Source organism: Pituophis catenifer, unplaced genomic scaffold (assembly GCF_029215685.1).
Source record: "Pituophis catenifer annectens isolate HBS135680 unplaced genomic scaffold, rPitCat1.0.hap2 SCAF_7, whole genome shotgun sequence".
In the NCBI taxonomy this organism is placed as follows: Eukaryota; Metazoa; Chordata; class Lepidosauria; order Squamata; family Colubridae; genus Pituophis; species Pituophis catenifer.
Genome location: NW_027256887.1, coordinates 77,257,037 through 77,278,234, shown reverse-complemented (window position 1 = coordinate 77,278,234; position 21,198 = coordinate 77,257,037). Strand labels below are relative to the sequence as shown.

The window sequence follows — 21,198 nt, the reverse complement described above, 5'->3', positions numbered from 1 at the left end:
TCTTTAGAGCACCCTTTAAGTGGTTTACAGAGTCAGCCTATTGCCCCCAACAATCTGGGTCCTCATTTTATCGACCTCAGAAAGATGGAGGCCTGAGTCAACCTTACAAATACATTAATCAATGCATATACTTTTGGCTGCAATCTGTACCCTTTCTATATTGTAAGGCAATGTTTCTCAACCTTGGCAATTTTAAAATACTATATATGGACTTCAACTCCCAGGGGCCAACCTCACCTTGGCCGGAATGATGTTCCACAGGATGGTGTATCAACTCCAAATATGTTTATCTTTAATGATGATGATACGTATGGGATTCTGATGCTGCATACTAAATGCACCTCTGCATCTGAAGTACTTCAAATACTAAGCATCTATTTGACAGCTATCTTTTAAAACATAGAATCTCTTACAAAAGGCAACGGTAGGGATCGGTAGGTAGGAAGAAGTACTATTTTATCTATGTATTCATCATAGTAATATAATATAAATTTTCAAATATCTTTGTGGATTTTTTTGAAATAAAACAACAGCAACTGTTTCCTAAAGATTGAAAGATAGATACTCACCCTACTACCACAATTATAAAATCTAGTAAATTCCAGCCATTCCGGAGGTAAGCATTAGGATGAAAGAGAAGTCCATATGCTATTACTTTTAAAAATGCTTCCACTGTAAAAATTATGAGAAAGAGATATTCCACTCGTTCCTGCAGTGAAAAGAAAAAGAAAACATGGAGCATGGTGGTTAACTTTGGAAAATTACATCATAGGAGAAAGAGAGGGCTACATTTCCAAGTCAAAACAATTGTCTTTTTGACAGGACTGTCATTTCATGCTGTTCTTGCTAAATGCAAGCCAAATAATTTACATATAGCTGTATACTCTGTAGGATTTTGGCTATCTAGAACATGGAAATACTTCCTAATCCAATGCCTTCCACACATATTTGACTTCCACTCCTATAATCAACAGAGCCAGTTGCAGTGAAACAACATTAAAGACAAAATATAGTTATTTTAATTTGGTTAATTTTTAAATTTAAATTTACAGAAACAAAACCATCATATGCACATCAGGATCAAAATTCATGAAATAATGTTCTGGGAATCTACTTTGAGAGAGAATGGAGAAGAGAGAAAAATTTAGAAGTCCATTGTCATCATCATCCTACCACAATCTCTCTTCTCTCTGTACAAGCGTACAGTATATCTCACACACACATATACTCAGAGAGTGGTACATATTCCCTAATGCGTCTTCTATAAAGTGCTTTCACTTTGGGTGCAAAATGAGTTCTACGTGAAATCAGGTTAATGGACCAAAATGCAATAAACTCCTTTATCAGTCAGGAAATGGGGGGAAAAAATTCTCCCCATCTCCAGGAGATAGCCCAAAACCTGAATGAAAGCAAACCACATACTGTCAAGACTGTTTGATTATATTATGCCGTATCCGTGACTTCTGTTTGCTGCAGAGTCGCTGGTGACTTTACTTTAGTGTTCAAGCTAAGGCTATAAAAATATGGGTGGCCATTAGATGGCTGTAAATGATATAGGGCAGTGATGGCTAACCTTTTTGCCATCGCGTGCCAGGTGGAGGGGGCAGGGGAGGGTCACGCGTGCACATGCCCACACGCATGCGCACACAACCCCACCCACCCCCGCTCCTGGCACATGATGGCCTGGTAGGCCCGTTTTTCTTTCTTACCTGGTTCCAGATCCTCTCTATGCATCTGGGAAGGGCGAAAACAGCCTTTCCCATTCCCTTGGAGGCCCTACGGAGGCTGAAAGGGCCCATTTCCCAACTCTCGGTGGGACAGGAAGTGACATTTTTTGCTGTCCCCAGCCTCCAGAACCTCTCTAGGAGTCTCTAGGAGACTCTCTAGGAGTCTCTAGGAGCCTCTCTAGGAGTCTCTGGAGGCTGGGGACAGGAAAAAACGTCACTTCCTGTCCCACCGGGAGTCGGGAAATGGGTCCTTTCAGCCTCTGTAGGGCCTCCAAGGGAGTGTGAAAGGCTGTTTTCACCCTTCCCAGATGCATAGAGAGGATCTGGAGCCAGGTAAGAAAAAAAATGGGCCTCCCCCCCCAGCCCTCCAGAGGCAGGAAACAGACTGTTTCCCTACTTCTGGTGGGCCCAGAAGGCCTGAAAATCAGCTGGCCGGTGCGTGCATGTGCCCCAGAACTGAGCTGGCATGCCCACTAATATGGCTCCACGGATATAGGGTTTTCTGCGTGAGCAGGGGGTTGGATTAGACCTCCAAGGTCCTTTTCAACTCTTGTTAGTCTGTTCTGATAAACCAGAGGGGCGGTGGTGGGATTCAGCCAGTTCGCACCACTTCAGGAGAACTGATTGTTAACTTTCTGAGCAGTTTGACAAAGTGGTTGTTGGAAGAAATCATTAGGTCAGAGAACCGGTTGTTAAATTACTTGAATCCCACCACTGCAGAGGGTCTGCAACCTTAAACACTCAAAGAGCCACTTGAGCCCATTTCCCACAAAAAACAAAACACCGGGAGTTACAAAACCTGGTTGGGCATGGCCAACTTAACATTACTCACTCCCACCCAGTCACATGACACCCCCCAGCCACGCCTACCTAGGTTTTGTGGCTCTGGGTATTTTCTTTTAAACAGGTCTTTCTCTCTCTCTCCCCCCCCTCTTTCATCTTTCTCCCTCTCTCTCTCTCTCTCCCTCTCCCTCTTTCTCTCTTCCTCATCTCTTTCTCCCTCTTTCTCCCCTTCTCTCTCATCTTTCTCCCTCTCTCCCTCTCCCTTTCTCTTCCCTCTTTCTTTGAATTTTTTTGAATTTTTGAAGCTAGGATATGACTGCCCTATTCAAATGAGGACCCAGTTGTGGGGGCAATAAGCTGACTTTGTATAAATATACAAAAGGATGAAGGCTATTGCTTAGCGCATTGTAAGCCGCCCTGAGTCTCCGGAGAAGGGCGGCATATAAATCAAATTAAAAAAAAAAATATTCACATGGGAGCATGAACAATGATCAGTTGCTTCTGCTGATTGCCGGCCAGCAAGGACAATTAATTCTAGGATACCTGGTGATCTATTTCAGAAAAAAAACAGTGAAGCCAAGGAAGAAATCCATAACATTAAGGACAAAAACCTTGGTCTTTTCCGAGAGGTGCAGGGCAGATGTTTCCAAATCTATCTGCTGTAGTCACTAAAGAAAGTGCCATTTACATATGCTCTTAATTCTTAATAGGCTCTAACTCCTCAGGGAGAAATAGGACAGCTGCTTACAGGAGAACAGCTGGCTGCTTGCTGATCAGGCAGTTGTCCATAACCCAAACTATATGATATCAACCTCAAAATACAGCAAAATTTCACTGAGATCAGATGTCAATCCAAGATCATCGCCCTTAATGAAAGTTAAAAAAAAAAACTCACACTTTGTATTACTAAGAGTTTTTCAAGTTGCAATACAATTTTCAAATCATTTGGGTTTTGTGATTGTCTCTATTCCCAGTTTACAGATAGATTAAGGAAAGGTGTATGTTAGTCCGTTGTGATTTGCAGATCAAAGCCTACTTTGAAATTCAGATGTTTAACTTATCAATTTAAGGAACCATAATTGTTTCAGTAAACTAGAGATAGGAAAATTGAGGTACCAAGATCCTGGGCAGTTCTCTAAACCCTTCTTCTTTTTGGGGGTGTAAGTATGTGTCTGGATTGGAGGCCTACGTGTATGTATGTCTGCAGAGATGCCACCTCATTATTTTGAGACGTGAGCTCTACAAAACTGCTGGAGAGGATCTAAAACAAGGACAGAGCATTTGTATGCTGTTAATCTGGATTTAATATTAAACAATCCCTGTATTTGTTAATGTCAGAATATAAAGCTTCTTTTGTAACCTATAACATTGCAATGGAAAAATCTGAATGGAAGTTCCATTCTCAGGACTATATCGTAATTAACATTACATGGTGTTTCAGGGAAATGATTTAAAGCCTGTAAACACAAGAGAGAATATGCTTATTCTCTGTACTATCTCAATCGTACTTCATCTTTCTCAGCAAGGAAGCAGGTGAAATCTGTACTTCCTCTCTTGCCCTGTCAAAGATACAACCTAGCCAGCAAACTACTTCCAAATATTGTCACTGAAATACAGTGGATTTAAAAAGAACTATCACCATTCTGAGATAGTCTTCAATTACGTTGGACAAATGCCTTACATTGCTTTTTATGTTAGGCTTTGTTCTTTCCACAAGCTCCTATCATTCACTCAGAATTATAGTTCTACTATTCCAAATATAGCAGAATATCAACTGAGTCCTTCCATTCTTTCTACGTTTGAAAGTTTATTTATTTATTTTATTTTATCAAATTTATATGCCGCCCTTCTTCCGTAGGACTCGGGGCAGCTCACAGAATTAAAACAACATAACAATAAAATAATGCTAATCTTCAGGTCAGCATGGAAAGTGCGGAGGTCAGGGGTAACCCATTCCAGAGGGTCGGTGTTTCCCCATTTATCTTCAATTTTTACATTATTTTTGCCTTGCTGTCTTTAATAATAGTATATTATATATCTGAACACTCACTGCAGACATTTTGTTGAGTTCATTTGCTAATTTATTTCATGTGATTAAATAATTGTTTTGTGGAAGGCTCAAGAATGGGTTCCATGCTAGGATGCTGAATGGGACTTGGGGATTTGAATGTCATTCTGTATGAGCTGAAGGCATGTAGTAAAATACAGCTACTCCTTGATTTACGACCACAACTGGGCCCCAAATTCCCATGGCTAAGCAAGGCATTTGTTGTGAGTTTGCCCCATTTGAAGACCTTTCTTGACACAGCTGTTAAGTGAAGCACTGCAGTTGTTCAGTTAGTAACACGGTTGTTAAATGAATCTGACTTCCCCATTGACTTTGCTTGCCAGAAAGTTTCAAAAGGGGATCACATGACCCTGGGACCAGGGGACATAGCAATTGCCATAAATACAAGCCAGCTGCCAAGTGTCCAAATTTTGATCATGTGACCATAGGGATGCTGCAATAGTCTTAGGTGTGAAAAACAGTCTTAAGTCACTTTTTTTAGCACTGTTGTAACTTTGAATGGTCATTGAACGAAGGATTGTAACTCAAAGACCACTTGTATTATATAATGCAACCCATCAGTGTCCAAGAGAGAAAGTAAGAATTGCCCAAAAGGCAGATTGTCATATATTTAATTTTTAATATTCATACCTATCGATTTATCCTCTATAGTTAAAGGAAAAGGTTCCCCTCGCACATATGTGCTAGTCGTTCCCGACTCTAGGGGGTGGTGCTCATCTCCATTTCAAAGCCGAAGAGCCAGCGCTGTCCAAAGACGTCTCCGTGGTCATGTGGCCGGCATGACTAAATGCCAAAGGCACACGGAACGCTGTTACCTTCCCACCAGAGGTGGTCCCTATTTTTCTACTTGCATTTTTTACGTGGTTTCGAACTGCTAGGTTGGTAGAAGCTGGGACAAATAACGGGAGCTCACCCTGTTACGTGGCACTAGGTATTCGAACCGCTGAACTGCTGACCTTTCGATCAACAAGCTCAGCGTCTTAGCCACTGAGCCACTAGGTCCCCACCCTCTATTGTTAAAAATCCACTATTATATAGAAAATCTCTGGCTCTGTTAAACTCTCTGCTTATCTCTGGATTTAGTATTTTTCTGTAGACAATACTTTCCTCAGCTGGAATAATAGGAGAATGAAGAAGATTACCTCATCTTCAACTATACTTCTAAGATTAACTTTATTTATTTTTTTTGCAAACAACTCAAGGGAGCAAACGTATCTTCCTCCTCCCATTTTCCACACAACAATAACCCTGTGAAATGGATTGGACTAAGAGTGAATGACTGGCCCAAAATCACCCCCACTGGCATTCATGGCTAAGGCAGAACTTGAACTCAGAGTCTCCTGCTTTGTAGCCTGGTGCTTTCACCATTAGACCAAACAGGCTCACCAAGTTTCTTCCTTAGTAGCAAAATAAAAACTAATTGGAATAAGGCCCTGATCTATCCAGATTGTTCACCCAATCATATTAATATGCTAAACTGTCAATGACTAAGGAAAATCAATTTTCACCATTTTATAAATGTTTCTACTTAAATCTTTGAAGTTATAGTATACATGATGCATAATAAATATCTACAGTATTTCTAGGGATGACTACATCCCTAGAGATCTATCACCAATCGCCCACATATTAATGGCTTTTAAAAAGCTAGCAATCTAGCTGAATATGTTTGTTAGCATTTAAGATGCACTTATTTCTGAGATATCATCTTAAAATAAACTGAAAATGTGCAGTTGTGATGTATGGCAACTATACGCCTGTAAAAGAGTTGGATGATTAAGTTAAGACACATGATTCAGCATTCCACTTTTCTAGTTCTAAGTAATATATGCCTCTTTTTGTCATGTTCCTAATGTTTATAACATTTTCCAAGGCAATCGAACTTCCTGGAGCAGAGAGGCCCAGATTCAGGCTGTACCACTGGATGCTAACCTATATACTAAAAGACTTATCTAATTCAACTTTTTGTTACATCTTTTCTATCTTACTCTATGGAGTAGAGAGTTGGTCTCTGACAGAAAACCACTTGAAGAAACTAGAAGCATTTGAAATATGGATTTACAGACGACTATTACGTACAAACTGGCTTAACAAAATCACAAATGAGGAGGTGATAAGCCGCCTGGGAAAGCAAAGGGAAATAATCAAAGCCATTAAAAAGCGAAAGTTAGAATATTTTGGACATGTGATGCGACACCCAGAAAAATACAGCATCCTTCACTTAATCCTCCAAGGAAAGATTGAAGGCAAACGAGGTCCAGGCAGAAGAAGAACATCATAAAATATACAAAAGTATGAAGGCTATTGCTTAACGCATTGTAAGCCGCCCTGAGTCTCCGGAGAAGGTCGGCATATAAATCAAAATAAAATAAAATAAAATAAATAAATAAATAAAATAAATCATGACTTCAAAACCTTAGGGGCTGATTTGGACAAAACTCAGCAGCACTTTTTCATACACCTGTTGACAAAAATAGGATTGCCAACATGATCGCCAACGTCCAATGATTGATATGGCACAAGAAGAAGAAGAATTCAACTTTTCTAACCGATATTTCCAAGGCTATGTTAGGATCCCCCCCCTTTTTTTTGCTCCTTATATAATTAATAGCAACCATAAGAAGAAAAAAAACCTGTGAAATATTTATTACAATATTCAGTCTAGGAGGATGAACTGATAAACCCCACCAAATGTGGCAAACCACATGTGACACAGTATACCAAAATAAAATGCTGCAGCATTTGGAATCCTAGTTTGTCTTGGCAGATTTGGAAGCTAATCAAGAGTCTGGCCTGGTTAATCCTTCCTTGGAAGACCTTTAGGGAATATCAGCGCTGTATGGTAGATTGAGATTTTTTTTTAAATCCTGGAAGAGGCTGATGATAAACACAATGCTATTGCCAGGAAAATTATCTGAGTGGTCCATGAAATCACCAAGTAGAAATCTGCAAAGCCCAATGTTGTGGGAAGGAACATTTTGGAGAATTCTAGAATGTTTGTTCCTCCTTTGAACCATGACAATCCAGCTGAATGGGTTGGGTGAGTCCAGCAGTATTCAGGCCCCATTCTCCTCAGACTGACAGTTAAGGCAACCTGGCTCAGAAACAATTCACACTGACCTTGTACCATTTCCAATTTTAGCTGAATTTTTAATTCCTTTTAGATATACATCATCTCTCTCCCTGAACATAAAGATCTGCTTACAATCTATTCATGCTGTATTTGAATAACATGGAGCCTTGTACTACCCTAAATGTTAAAAGAAAGTATGGCACAGATTTTGTTCGTAATTCCATTTCACCCCATACTGAATAGAAATTATTTTAGCTTCACAAACTACTAGCTTATCCTAGAAATCTTGGATCACCCTACTTTTCCTCAGTTTTTCCTTCCTCTTCCTTCCAGTGAAGGAAAATTGCTTACTCAACATTTGGTTTTTTTTAAAAAAATATACTCCAGCATACTCATGAGTAATTGATTAATGAATAATTCATTATTCATGAATAACGAATTGAAATGGAAATGGGCTTGGCACATAGCCCGTTGAACAGATGGCAGGCGGACCAAGGCAGTCATAGAATGGACCTCACTTGATAAAAAGCATCCACGAAAGAGACCTAAAACAAAATGAATCAATGACATCAGCAAGTATTGGGGCTCAATTGGCAAAAGAAAGCTCAGGACTGTATTGGTTGGAAATATGTGGAAGAGGCCTTCATCCTGCAATGGATTGACAATGACTAAAATGATGATAATGATGACTCATGAGTAAATTAATACACTGTGCATTTTATTATTACTGTTCTTCAATTGTAGTGTCCTGTACTTCTTCAACCTCAAGTATGTCACTGAATTGGTAATATTAACTGTTTATTATAGGGACTGGTATTATTTTGCCACAAAAGTAGATCTCAGAGTTGAATCAAAGGATGTATTAAAATATTGAAGAAATGTAACACATTCAGATAGGTTGGGGATAAAAAACATCTATACAACCTAACACAATGCAGTTTACTACTTCAACCTGGGGTGAGTGGGTGGTTGAGGAGAGGGAAAAAGTGCAAGATGAATTCCATTTTATTTAAAAGTCTGTGTTCTTCACCAGAATTTCCCAAAATGTTCCCACCGAATATTATATCAACTTATTTTAGCGCTATTCAATTGTGTGAGATGTATTTTAAGAACTCTGTGGCAAGGAGCAATTTTTGTAAATGGAGAGAGTAGCCAAGAAAAAGAACTTGATGTTACAAATACAAATACTGGATTTCTAGATTAAATGTTATCAACAAATACTGGATTTATTACGGGAGAATCCTTTTTGGTGTGATTATGTTAACTCACGGTTAACATACATTTGGATGAATAAAACTGATCTTTAGTAATACAGTGCCAGAAGGGGATACTTATAGGATCAACTCTATAAAACAGATTCTGAGACAGATTTGTTGATACTGGGTTGCTTCCAAACACATTTTGTTGCTAAGGAGACATGAGGTCCAGTTTTTTTTTAAACCAACAAAGGATTTAATAGATTTTTTTTTAAAATCCAGGAGACATTGTCAATGTAGTAAATAAAGGCCTTTCCTTTTGTCACAAAGAAATTTACAGTACCGCATATGGTCAAAATGAAGTCAAAACGTAGCAAAACGAATCAAGGAAGGATATGTCATAAGAATAATGATTTGAACTGAAAATATTTACAGACCCCTCACATCCTGGACATAAACTGTTTCAATTCTTACCCGCAAAACGACGCTATAGAGCACTGCACACCAGAACAACTAGACACAAAAGCAGTTTTTTCCCAAACGCCATCATGCTGCTAAACAAATAATTCCCTCAACACTGTCAAACTAGTTACTAAGTCTGCACTACTATTAATCTTCTCATCGTTCCTATCACCCATCTCCTCCCACTTATGACCGTATGACTGTAACTTTGTTGCTGGTATCCTTATGAATTATATCGATATTGTTTCCTGATTGCTTATTTATACCCTATGAGTATCATTAAGTGTTGTACCTTATGATTCTTGATTAACATATCTTTTCCTTTATGAAAAGAGAGCATATGCACCAAGACAAATTCCTTGTGTGTCCAATCACACTTGGCCAATAAAGAATTCTATTCTATTCTATTCTATTCTATTCTATTCTATTCTATTCTATTCTATTCTATTCTATTCTATTCTATTCACCAAGTTTGCTTAAATAAAACATGTTTTTGCTGCACCATAAATCCCAGTTTCTAGAATAAATCTTTATGAAGGTTTATTGATTTATGAAGAATGAGACTGTCATTATGCTCTCTGTGATGCCCAGGTATGGTCCACTTGTGAGTAAATCTGCCTCTACCCAGTATCATTTTTTGGAGCAAATAAGAGCTTCCATTTGCTGTTTATCGTATTGCTCTGTTCTGCCCCAGTTTCGGATTCCCAAGAACTGTGACACACACCAACGGTCCTTATCAAAGTTATAACGTACCAAGAATAAACAAAGTCTGGCAAAGGTTGGCAACCAGCCCAGAAAACAAGATACGATAAGACATTCACTCTCCAAAATGCTCTGTAATAATTACACGTTGCTTCCAGCAAGACATTACTGACTGCGTGCAATTTAAATAGGCTAAGGGAGTGGCCAATTATCCTCAAACCTTACTCTCAAGGAGACCTCCTCCTCCTGAGTAGCCACTCCTGCCTTTTGGCAGCCCTCGAGCCTTGAGGAGAGGCTCCTCCACTTCACTCTCTCCACTTGAAGGAGCTTCTGGAGGTTCTGAAGGCCCTGGCTGAGTCTCTGCCTCTGGCACCACATCCTCTTTAGCCTCCTCGCTGTCCGACACGAGCGCCGGCTGCACAGGCTGCTGGCGCCACCCCACACCAGCCTCCTCGTCGTTGGGATCAGCCACGATCCGCGCAGGCTGCTGGCGGGCCACAACATGCTCTTCCATCAAAACTAAACCAAACAAAACCATTTTTAAAAGTTAAGAACATCAATGAAGGACATGAAACACCTCCCAACAAAGGTTCAATTTTCAATGCAGAGTAGTCTTTATCTGGTGGAAATAAGAACCATTTCAAGTATGAATTAGTGCCTATTGATTCATACACATATTTTGTGCATAGAGATGATAAAAGAACAAACTAGATTCTTTAGCAACAAAGCCTGGAAAGTAATCTTTCAACACTATTTATTTAATAACTGCCAAAGTCTGTTTTTCAAGTATGACAGCGCAGGTAATACACTTTTATTGATTGCTGAGTATTATCTGTCATTGACATAATGTTGACTATTTTACTTAAAACCAGATCTACAGATGTGTATGGAATACTGAATTTCTGAGCAATTTAATAGTGTAAAATGAAATGTTAAGCAGAAATAAGAGTGGATATATTTATGACATTTAACTTAAAATGAGTTTTCTGCCTGCTCAATTATATAGAATTATCAAAGTTCAAAGCTGAAAGTACTTCATGTCTACCATCTATAGAATCAGTAATCCTTGCAACCTTCTCTAAAACACATCCATAAGATTATCCCCAGATTATGCATTTGGCAAAACTGCATTGCTGCAAATTCTGCCAATTTCACCAATCATTCCTTCGTTATGGGTATTTCAAAGTCTTTCCATCTTTATGCATATAATACCATAATCTCACTGCAGTTACTATGCATAAAAACTACTCTTCCACAATCATTCTTTTTGTTGTCTGTCCATTAGTCCCAGAAAGAAAAGATCTGCTTTCAGTTGGATACTAAAATTCAAGCCGGAAGGAAGGGGTACCAGCGGACTGGTGACCCCCCCCAGAACGCTCACCAGCGATCACCAAGCCTCGCTCGGAATAATAATCCAAATTGCTGTCATTTTACATTGAGAAGAAATCGAAGAATGGGTGAGTCTCTATTCTCAGTCTCAATTCGTGGAAGACTGAGTCAAACTGGAGAGCGCCCAGGCAGGAGTAGGCATGACCAAGAAAGTTTGACTCGGTCTCCAAGCAGAGAAGCAGAGCACTACCCATCCCTGGATGATCTTCCCCGATACGCTGGAGAATATAATTTTTATTGGCCAAGTGTGATTGGACACCCAAGGAATTTGTCTTGGTGCATATGCTCTCAGTGTACATAAAATAAAAGATACATTCATCAAGAATCATAAGATACAAGACTTAATGATAGTCATAGGTTACAAATAAGCAATCAGGAAACAATATCAATATAAATCGTAAGAATACCAGCAACAAGGTTACAGTCATACAGTCATAAGTGGGAGGAGATGGGTGATGGGAACGATGAGAAGATGAGAAGATTAATAGTAGTGCAGACATAGTAAACAGTTTGACAGTGTTGAGGGAATTATTTGTTTAGCAGAGTGATGGCGTTTGGGAAAAACTAGTGTCTAGTTGTTCTGGTGTGCAGTGCTCTATAGCATTGTTTTGAGGGTAGGAGTTGAAACAGTTTATGTCCAGGATGTAAATGTCTCCTGCAAAGCTACGGTATTAATTAAAACAAAACAAAAATATTGGATATATTCTTTCCAATATAATATTTAGAATTAAGGTCCAGCATTCCTAGTGTGACATGCTCTGGCTGGGAATTTATTTTTCTCTAGCAGAACAGGCCTTGTTTTGTTTTTGTTTTTTTAAAAAGAAGGTAGAAACAACCACAAGCAACTACATTTAACATGTAGCTTGTCAGGTTTTCAGGAGACACTCGTTATTTTCTTAAAGAAGCTAAAACATGAATCCGCATTTCTATTTTTTGCTAAATAACCAAAGATTAAAGACTACATCCAGACATGCTCTTTATTTTAATTGCTGTTATGAAAAGCCAGCAAAAGACTGGCAGGGTTAGAACAACAATGTTCAGCCCATTTAAGATTGGCCATGTCTTCTTTTGCTTATCAATTTAAAAAAAAACCCTGTTTAAATCTAATCTGCTTTTATATGGCAGTGACATCTGACCGATCACCATGAGGTGCATCATGATTCATTTGCCTTGTTTAATAAGTTGTTACTCCTCATGCTTAGATACTTGGGTCCCCTGATATGGTCAATTAAGATAAATAGGTACATCATAAAACATTTTGGGTCATCATACTTCTTAATTAAGCTTTAAAACAAAAATAAATAAATAAATCCACCTTTCTACAGCTTATTGCTGTATTTCTATATTGTTGAAACATCGTCTACAGTGGCGACTTAGAAAACTGATGGAATCTTAGCAATTCATACTCTACTGGAGTCCACTGCGCTCTTTATGGGTTTTAGATCTACAATACTATCTTGGGATCATGTGAGGCGGGTTAGGATATCATGGAGCTCCAGCTACTCGGAGAAAGAAATTCTGCAAATGATTCTGTTGCTCTGGCATCTGAGTATTGAGAAGCATTCCCCCACATGATGTTGCTGCAAATCCCAGGGGGAAGACCAAAAAAGTTAAGATGGCAGCCATGATCACAGCAGGACCCCTTATGTGACAGACATAAAAATGCAGGCATGAATTTGAATACACAGTTGTGATTGACAAACTTGACTTCTTTGACTTACCCCCTGCAGATACCTCTGGGACCTGCAGCAGCAATAACAAATCCTCTCATCCCTAGTTTATACTACAGAGGTGCAAAATTAATTACTTAGACTCCCCCTCCATGCCTTGCCTTTAGATATGTGTATGTGCATATATATATATATTGTATGCAGTAGTGGGTTTCAAATCCCGTCGCTACTGGTTCGCTTGTGCGCCCGCGCGATCGGGGGCAAATCGGTAGCAACACACCATTGATTATATGTGTGTGTGTGTGTACATGTGGATGTATGTATGTACATATTGTATATGTGTCAGTGGTGGGTTGCCTCTGGTTCGGACTGGTTCGCAAGAACCGGTAGTAAAACTGGTGGGAGGCTCTGCCCACTGACCCAGACGTCATCATAGGTGATTTGCGCGGGCGCAATGCAAACCGGTAGTAAAGGTAAGTAGAACCCACCCGATATGTGTGTATATACATACATATACATATACACATACATACATACAGTACATCTATCTATCTGTCTTAACGCGTGGGCCTGCTGGGCACGATAATAGGGGCCCCATACTAATCTGTGTATGTTAACCCTTCAATGCACCTTGTATCATATAAATACTGCAACGTATTTATTACATTTTACTGCATTTTTAAATTAATACTAACATGCAAATGTACATTTAATTTTATCGACCATTTACATTTTTATTCCTGTGAGTAGTTGTCATAGGGGCCCCAGTACACTGCTTTGCCCGGGGCCCATAATGCTGTTAAGACGGCCCTGCCTCAACCTTCCCACAATTCCTTGAAAATAGGCTTTAATATACATCCACATATTACACAGATATATCAGAGAATTACAATGAGTTGATAAACATCGTCTTGGCTTCTATACAGGTGTCCCTACGTGAAAAATGATCTTTGTCAAGACAAGAAGCTTCTGTTATCTTTTACACTGTTGATTGCAATGTTCCAGAAGAGCTGACATAAAGAAACAAGGAAATGTGTGAATAACTATACATAGCACTCCACCAAAGCAAGTATTCTCCAATTTCCTCAGACATACATTTTATATTAGAGATTACCTGATTTATTGAATGATTTATGTTTCCAGAATGTTAATAATATATTCCTGAGAAACTCTGGGAAAGGAAGTGAAGAAACGCCTAGGTCAGTGATGGTTAACCTTTTTACCATCACATGCCAGGAGGGGGAGGTGTGGGAGGTTCGCGTGCGCGCGTGCCCATACCCATAATTCTATGCGCCCCGCCCTGTGCATGCAACCCCCCTCCCCCCTGCTCCTGGCACGGGGGGGCCCGGTAGGCCCGTTTTTCTTTCTCACCTGGCTCCAGATCCTCTCTATGCATCTGGGGAGGGCAAAAACGGCCTTCCCCACCCCTCAGAGGCCCTCTGGAGGCTTGAAATGGCCCATTTCCCAACTCCTTGTTGGACAGGAAGTGACATTTTTTGCTGTCCCCAGCCTCCAGAGCCTCTCAAGGAGGCTGGGGACTTCAGAGCCTCTCTAGGACAGCAAAAAACATCACTTCCTGTCCAACCGGGAGTTGGGAAATGGGTTGTTTCAGGCCTCCGGAGGGCCTCTGAGGTGTGGGGAAGGCTATTTTCACCCTCCCCAGATGCATAGAGAGGATCTGGAGCCAGGTGAGAAAGAAAAATAGGCATTCCCCACCCCCCCAGGCCTTCCAAAGGCAGGAAACAGCCTGTTTCCCTACTTCTGGTGGGCCCAGAAGGCCGAAAAATCAGCTGGCCTGCGCACACATGCGTGCCAGAGCTGAACTGGTATGCCCACTGATATGGCTACGCATGCCATCTGTGGCACGTGTGCCATAGGTTCACCATCACGGGCCTTGGTGAACAGTGGTGTCAAGACTCACACAGCTGATGAAGACTAAAGAAGTAAGAATTAGAAAGAGTTCAGATAGGTTTAATGCTAATCTTGGGGTAAATACAGAAATCTTAGAAACTGTAAGAAGAATTTCCAAGGTTCATTTATAATGAGATCATTGAAGCAAAGTCACAGAATGATTGGAAAAGCTTCTTCCCAGGAAATAAGTACCCAACAGACGTCTCTTCTCTCTCTTGATTATGTCTAATTTTTCTTCTTACTTTCTCAGTCAGCCAACAAGCTCTTACAAGTAGCTGAAGACAAAATGAATAGAAATCATATATTTGAGTCCATGAAGTGGCAATGTTAACAGTGAAGCAGGCTTGCTTCTTTGCTTTTATTGCATATTGATATTCATTCGATTTTCGCTGATCGCAAGATTCCTTATGAGTAAAATCTAGTGTGACAACTAGGCACAATATACTATAATGTTATCTGGAATTCTTTGGGACTTGTAGAAGCTGATGAAATGGGTAGGGTTCTCTATAGGATAAGCGCCAACTGTAGAGTTGACTTCCCCTCTTGGCTCCATTAAAGGTAAAGGAAAAGGTTCCCCTCACACATATGTGCTAGTCATTCCCGACTCTAGGGAGTGGTGCTCATCTCCGTTTCAAAGCCAAAGAGCCAGCGCTGTCCGAAGACGTCTCTGTGGTCATGGGATCAGCATGACTCAATGCCAAAGGCACACGGAACGCTGTTACCTTCCCACCAAAGGTGGTCCCTATTTTTCTACTTGCATTTTTTTTACGTGCTTTCGAACTGCTAGGTTGGCAGAAGCTGGGACAATTAACGGGAGCTCATCCCGTTACGCGGCACTAGATATTCGAACCGTTGAACTGCTGACCTTTCAATCAACAAGCTCAGCGTCTTAGCCACTGAGCCACCACATCCCTGTCTGGTGGTATATAGATACTCATAAATAAATACTGTAGATAAATTGAGAGATATAAGAACCCAAACCACAGCAGCTTTATCTATTTATTTATGAGTAGGGTGGTATATAGATACACATAAATAAATAGATAAAGGTGCTGTGGTTTGGGTTCTTATATCTCTCAACTGATTTTTTTTAAAAAAATACAGTGCTATGATACAGTGCTATTGTATGTGTGCAGGACAACTCATCATATCAATGAAGAAGCGACTCATTCTGTTAGGAACGTATTTACCAATATATCTGCAATTCTAAGAGAATAGGCTCATCCATGTCACATAACTAGAACAATCAGATTAGAATGTTGACAACTAAGGGGCAGTCAAGAGCTGTTGCATCAGGAATAATAAATGCACATCTTGTATATGACAGTGATATTCCAAAAATAAGAGACAATCCTTTATATTCATGGGTATTTACCTACTAAATCTGATGCACCATAGATACGGAACAACATCGTCTGATCTTAATTCATGATGTTTAGAACTATTCCCTCAATCATTCTGTCGTGGAATAAACAAGTTATGTAAAATAATGTGCTCAGGTATATATCTATTGCTAAATGATTAGTAAGGCTCCACAATGAAACAGTTTTCACCTTCAGTTTTCTCTTTCTTTTCCTCTTGTCAATCTCTCCCTGGCATCCCACTGTTTGCTTACTCGAAGAGCATTTTACATGTGCCTATGCAAATGAGAGTATTCAGCCGAATTGCAGCCGTATTTGTAATTATTTTATTTTGCTTGTGAGATTTATCTGCTGCCTTAATACAAGCAGAGTCTGGGCAGCACACAGTAAGATTTGTTTTTATACACTGCCGTACGCAATAGTAATTTATCCTTATTACTCGTGTTTTAAACATAACACTACTGCTATCAATATCATTTAAAGCAGGGGTCCCCAACCTTTTGGACCTCAGGGACCACTAAATTCATAATTTTAAATGCCATGGACCACTAATATGATCTGCCTAATGATCGGCTGTGGCTGGGGCATGGCAAGATGGTCATGTGACTGGGTGGACGTGGCCAACTTGATGTCACTCACGTCAAGGGGTGCCTTGCCAGCCTCTACTCACTACTCCTCATCTGCCCGCCCAGGCTCCTTAGGGCCCCAACAGGAAGCAGTTGCTGGAGCTAAGCAGTCACCACCAGAAAGAGTTGGCAAAACAGCTCAGTTCAAATTGGATCTGACCGAGAAGGAGGCTCAGCAGAAGCACCTCACTGAGTAGGAAGAGAGGGTTTCCAAGCAGAGGAAAGACCTGCGGGAGTGCAAGGCCAGGTACCGGCACCTGGAGGCTCAGCAGGCTGAGATGATCAGCCAGTTCTAGGCCATGATGCAGTCCCACTGGAACAAGGCCCTCCGGCTCTTTGCCACCAGCAACACTTCCCTTCAGCCGTCGTCGAAAGCCCCACACCAGGAGGCTGAAGCCGGAATTTCTGCCCCCCCTCTGCCCAGCACAAAAAGACCCAGAAGGGGGAGACTCTCTGCAGCAACACAAACGTTCATTGCACGATCAGTCCCAGGGGCCGTAGTTTGAGGACCCCTGATTTAGTGCAATATAAAAAATGCAAATAATTTTTCTGAGGACCACCAAAATTTTCTTGCGGACCACCAGTGGTCCACGGACCACCAGTTGGTGACCGCTGATTTAAAGCACTGATATTGACATAAAAAGACAATTGGAATAACACCTAAAATAGTCTTAAAACAAGTAGACATATGATCAACTATGTGATCATATCCAGTAATTCCTTATCCTTACCAAATGGCATCCCGTATTAACAACTTGGCTTGTCTATGCAATCTATAAGTCTCTTCATATAAAGAACCGACGGCCTCCCATCGACCTGTGCGCTCCCACAGAGAGGGCCTCCTCGGGGTGCCATCAGCCAAACAATGTAGGCTGGTGACCCCCAGGGGGAGGGCCTTCTCTGTGGGGGCACCTACCCTCTGGAATCAGCTGCCCCCAGAGATAAGGAGAATCCAAGACCTCGGTGCCTTCCGCCGTGCCCTTAAAACCTTCTTTTTCCAGCAAGCCGGGCTGGCCTAACACTTTTTAAAATGTTTTTAATTGTTTGTTATTGTTTTTAATTATGGGGCCAAATTTATATATATCTTTTTAATTGTATTTTAATGTTTGTAGTTTATGCTTTTACTTGGCTGTTCACCGCCCTGAGTCCTCAGGGAGAAGGGCGGTATACAAATTTTAAAATAAATAAATAAATAAATAAACAGTTGGCAGCTTCCATGATACCAGGAGGAAGTAATAGTAATACGTTTTAAACCAGTACCCTCCCTTCCTCAGTTTACTTATAGTGCTGAATTTCTGGTCTGCATTTGTCCACCTTTAGTAGTTAACAATACATCCGAGACACCCAAGAAAGCCAAACATTTTAAGCTAGTGCACATTAAAATGTTTAACTTTTGCCATAAGTAAACTAGCTCATGCTAAAAAGGTAAGCTGTTTTAAGAATGCTTATTGGCAAGGCACTGTCTGGAATTAACCTCTGTGAAAAATCATGTACTACAACAAACTAAATACCTTGGAGCTATTTTCTCTCAGCTCATAGAGTATGCTAACTTCTTGTTTCTTTGGAGTATCCCTGGGCTGCATCCGCTTTAAAAATGCTAGAGGGTAAATCGCACGCTGGGTTGCAAACCTGGTTTCCTAACTCTCTTGTTTGTCTAATAATGCTGGGCAAAGGAGACTTAGTGGATAATTGGCCATTATGTTTAACCCTTCTACTTGCCAGGTTTATGTCTCACATCATTTCCAGCTACAACATTAGGGAGAAGTTAAGCATTTGGGAAAATGACCCAAGGTGAGCTTTAATAACAAAGTCCTCAACTCATGACCAAAATTGGGACCAGAATTTCCATTGCTAAGCATGGTGGCTGAGTTGCACCTGATTTTATGATCTTTTTTTTTTGTTGCCATGGTTGTTAAGTGAATCACTCAGTTGTTAAGCAAATCTCCATTGAGTTTGCTTGTCAGAAGCTGGCTGGGAAGGTCACAAACGGCAATCACATGACCTGGGGACACTGCAACCATCTTAAATCCATGCCAAATTTTGATCACGTGACCATGGGGGCTGCTGCGACAGTTATAAGGGTGAGGACCAGTTGTCAGCCACCTTTTTCTGTGCCTCTGTAACTTCAAATAGTTGCTAAGTGAATGGTAGTTGAGAACTATCTGCAATTAGTAGGCATGCAAAAGACTCAGCCCCAAATCCACCTGAGGTTTGCAAATGCACTATTTGCATTTTTAACATAATTCTATAGAAATAAAATTAATGATAATAAACACTGTTCGGATTCATCCACTTCTCTGTCAATGTTCAAAGAGCAAAAAAAAGTCCTCGACTTACAAACATTCATTTAGTGACCATTCAAACAGCAGTTGAAATAAACCATCCCCATGGGCACACAATCAAAATTTGGGTATACTTGGGACTTCCTGTTTGCTGCTGGCCGCCGCCAGACGTTCCTTTGGGATCGTCAGCTTCCACTGCCTGTCAGAGCCGCCTTCACAACGGAACGGCGGCTCGAAAAAACTCCGTTTCCATGAGGAAACGGAGATAGAGCCGGCAGGGGTGGGTAGAACTCTCTGCAGAGTCCCAAAAGTTTTTCTTTTTCTTTTGGGACAGAGCGGATGAGATGCCCCATATCCCCAGCCGTCGCTCCGGGCTTTGGGAGACCTCTGCTAATGCAGAGCCAGGCGTCAAGAGCAAGCCTGTGAATCTAACAGATTACTTAAAGAAAATATGAGCTGGATCTGTAATACTGAACCGCAAGTATTTTACTTATCTTTTAAAAATAAAAAATAACTTAAGAGAAAAGAGGAAAGGAAAGGAGGGGAAAAAAGTTTTTTAAAATGGCGCTTGCAGCAGCTGGAGAAGAGGCAGAAAGGAAAAGTCTTTCCGTTTTCTATTATTACAATGTAGCGGAATAAATACCACTGGCTACATTTGTAGACAAAACCTCGCTCCTGTGTTTTTCTTTCTTTTTTTTTTCCTGGAGACTTGATATTGTTGTTGACTGGAAAGAAGTCTTTTTTCTTGTTTTTTTTTTCTTTTTTTTTTCTTTTTAACAAAGCCTGCCTGGGCGGAAACATGGCACTGAGACTTACAAAGTCAGATAAACAAGAAGGGGGGGGGAATTCCCTCACCCACAATTTAAAGGAACAAGTTTTAACTCTTCAGTCTCAGAAACCTGATTTTAATATAATAGAATTTCTCTTAGAGGAGATTGAAAGAAGGGATGAGATTGTGAATCAGCATCTTGAAGAATTTAAGCAGGAAATTAAAGAACTGGTAAAATCTAAGTTTGACTTTTTGGAGCAAAAAATTTTAAAAGTGGTTAATGGTTTTTCAGAATTTATGATACAGTTGGATACAAATACTAATTTACTAGAGTCTAAAATGGATGAAATTCAAGATAAATTGGACAATAGAATTCAAAAAATTGAAAATGATTTGATAAACATTCAGGATAATAGCTCAGAAGAAAAACCTAAAATGGATGCTGACCAAAAGTCTGGTAATGTAGAAAATCTGCAACAGAGGATTGAAAAAGAGGTTCTAATGGTTCAACATAATTTTACAGAATATGCGATAAGACTGAGAGGTTTGCAGGAAAATAATAGAGATGATTTAAGGAAAATATCTTCTGAAATTCTAGCTGGGATTTTAAAGGTTCAACCTGACGAAGTGTTTTGTAGGATTGACAGAGTTTTTAGAATAAATTCCTGGATTGCTAAGCAAAGGCAACTGCCTAGAGATGTGGTGATTTATTTTACGGACAAGGAAATTAGGAATAATATTGTGCAAAATTCCTTTAATTCTAATTTGCAATTGTATGGAAGAAAAATATGGATCTACAAGGAACTCCCACCTAAGATATTAGCAGAAAGGAAGAAATTTGGTTTTCTGGTGTCTGAGTTAAAAAAGAGAAATATCTCATATAGGTGGAATGCCCCAGTTGGTATTATACTGAGACATCAAGGAGAAAGATATCAGTTAGATACTATTGAAAGAGCGGAAGAATTTTATCAAAATAGGTTGAACATGAATTTAACATCTTCAGGAATGATACAGGATAAGCAGAAGGAGCTGGAAATAAAGGGAAAATATCGAATTACAGAGACTGTACCAGATAAATTGCCTTTGGATTTACCGGACACCCCAGCTGGATTATCTACAAATTTGAGAGAAGTGCCATCTGATTTTAATGTGATGACTTATCAAGGCAAGCATGGAAAC

General features: G+C 40.1%; 1 protein-coding gene across 1 annotated transcript in view; it reads right to left on the bottom strand.

Moving 5' to 3' along the window:
* Window positions 1-21,198, bottom strand: part of CACNA1C (calcium voltage-gated channel subunit alpha1 C) — a 476,362-nt gene that overhangs the window by 197,095 nt on the left and 258,069 nt on the right. The window contains 1 exon segment of the mRNA XM_070946686.1: window positions 570-709. The gene's annotated coding sequence lies outside the window, so the exon portion shown is untranslated.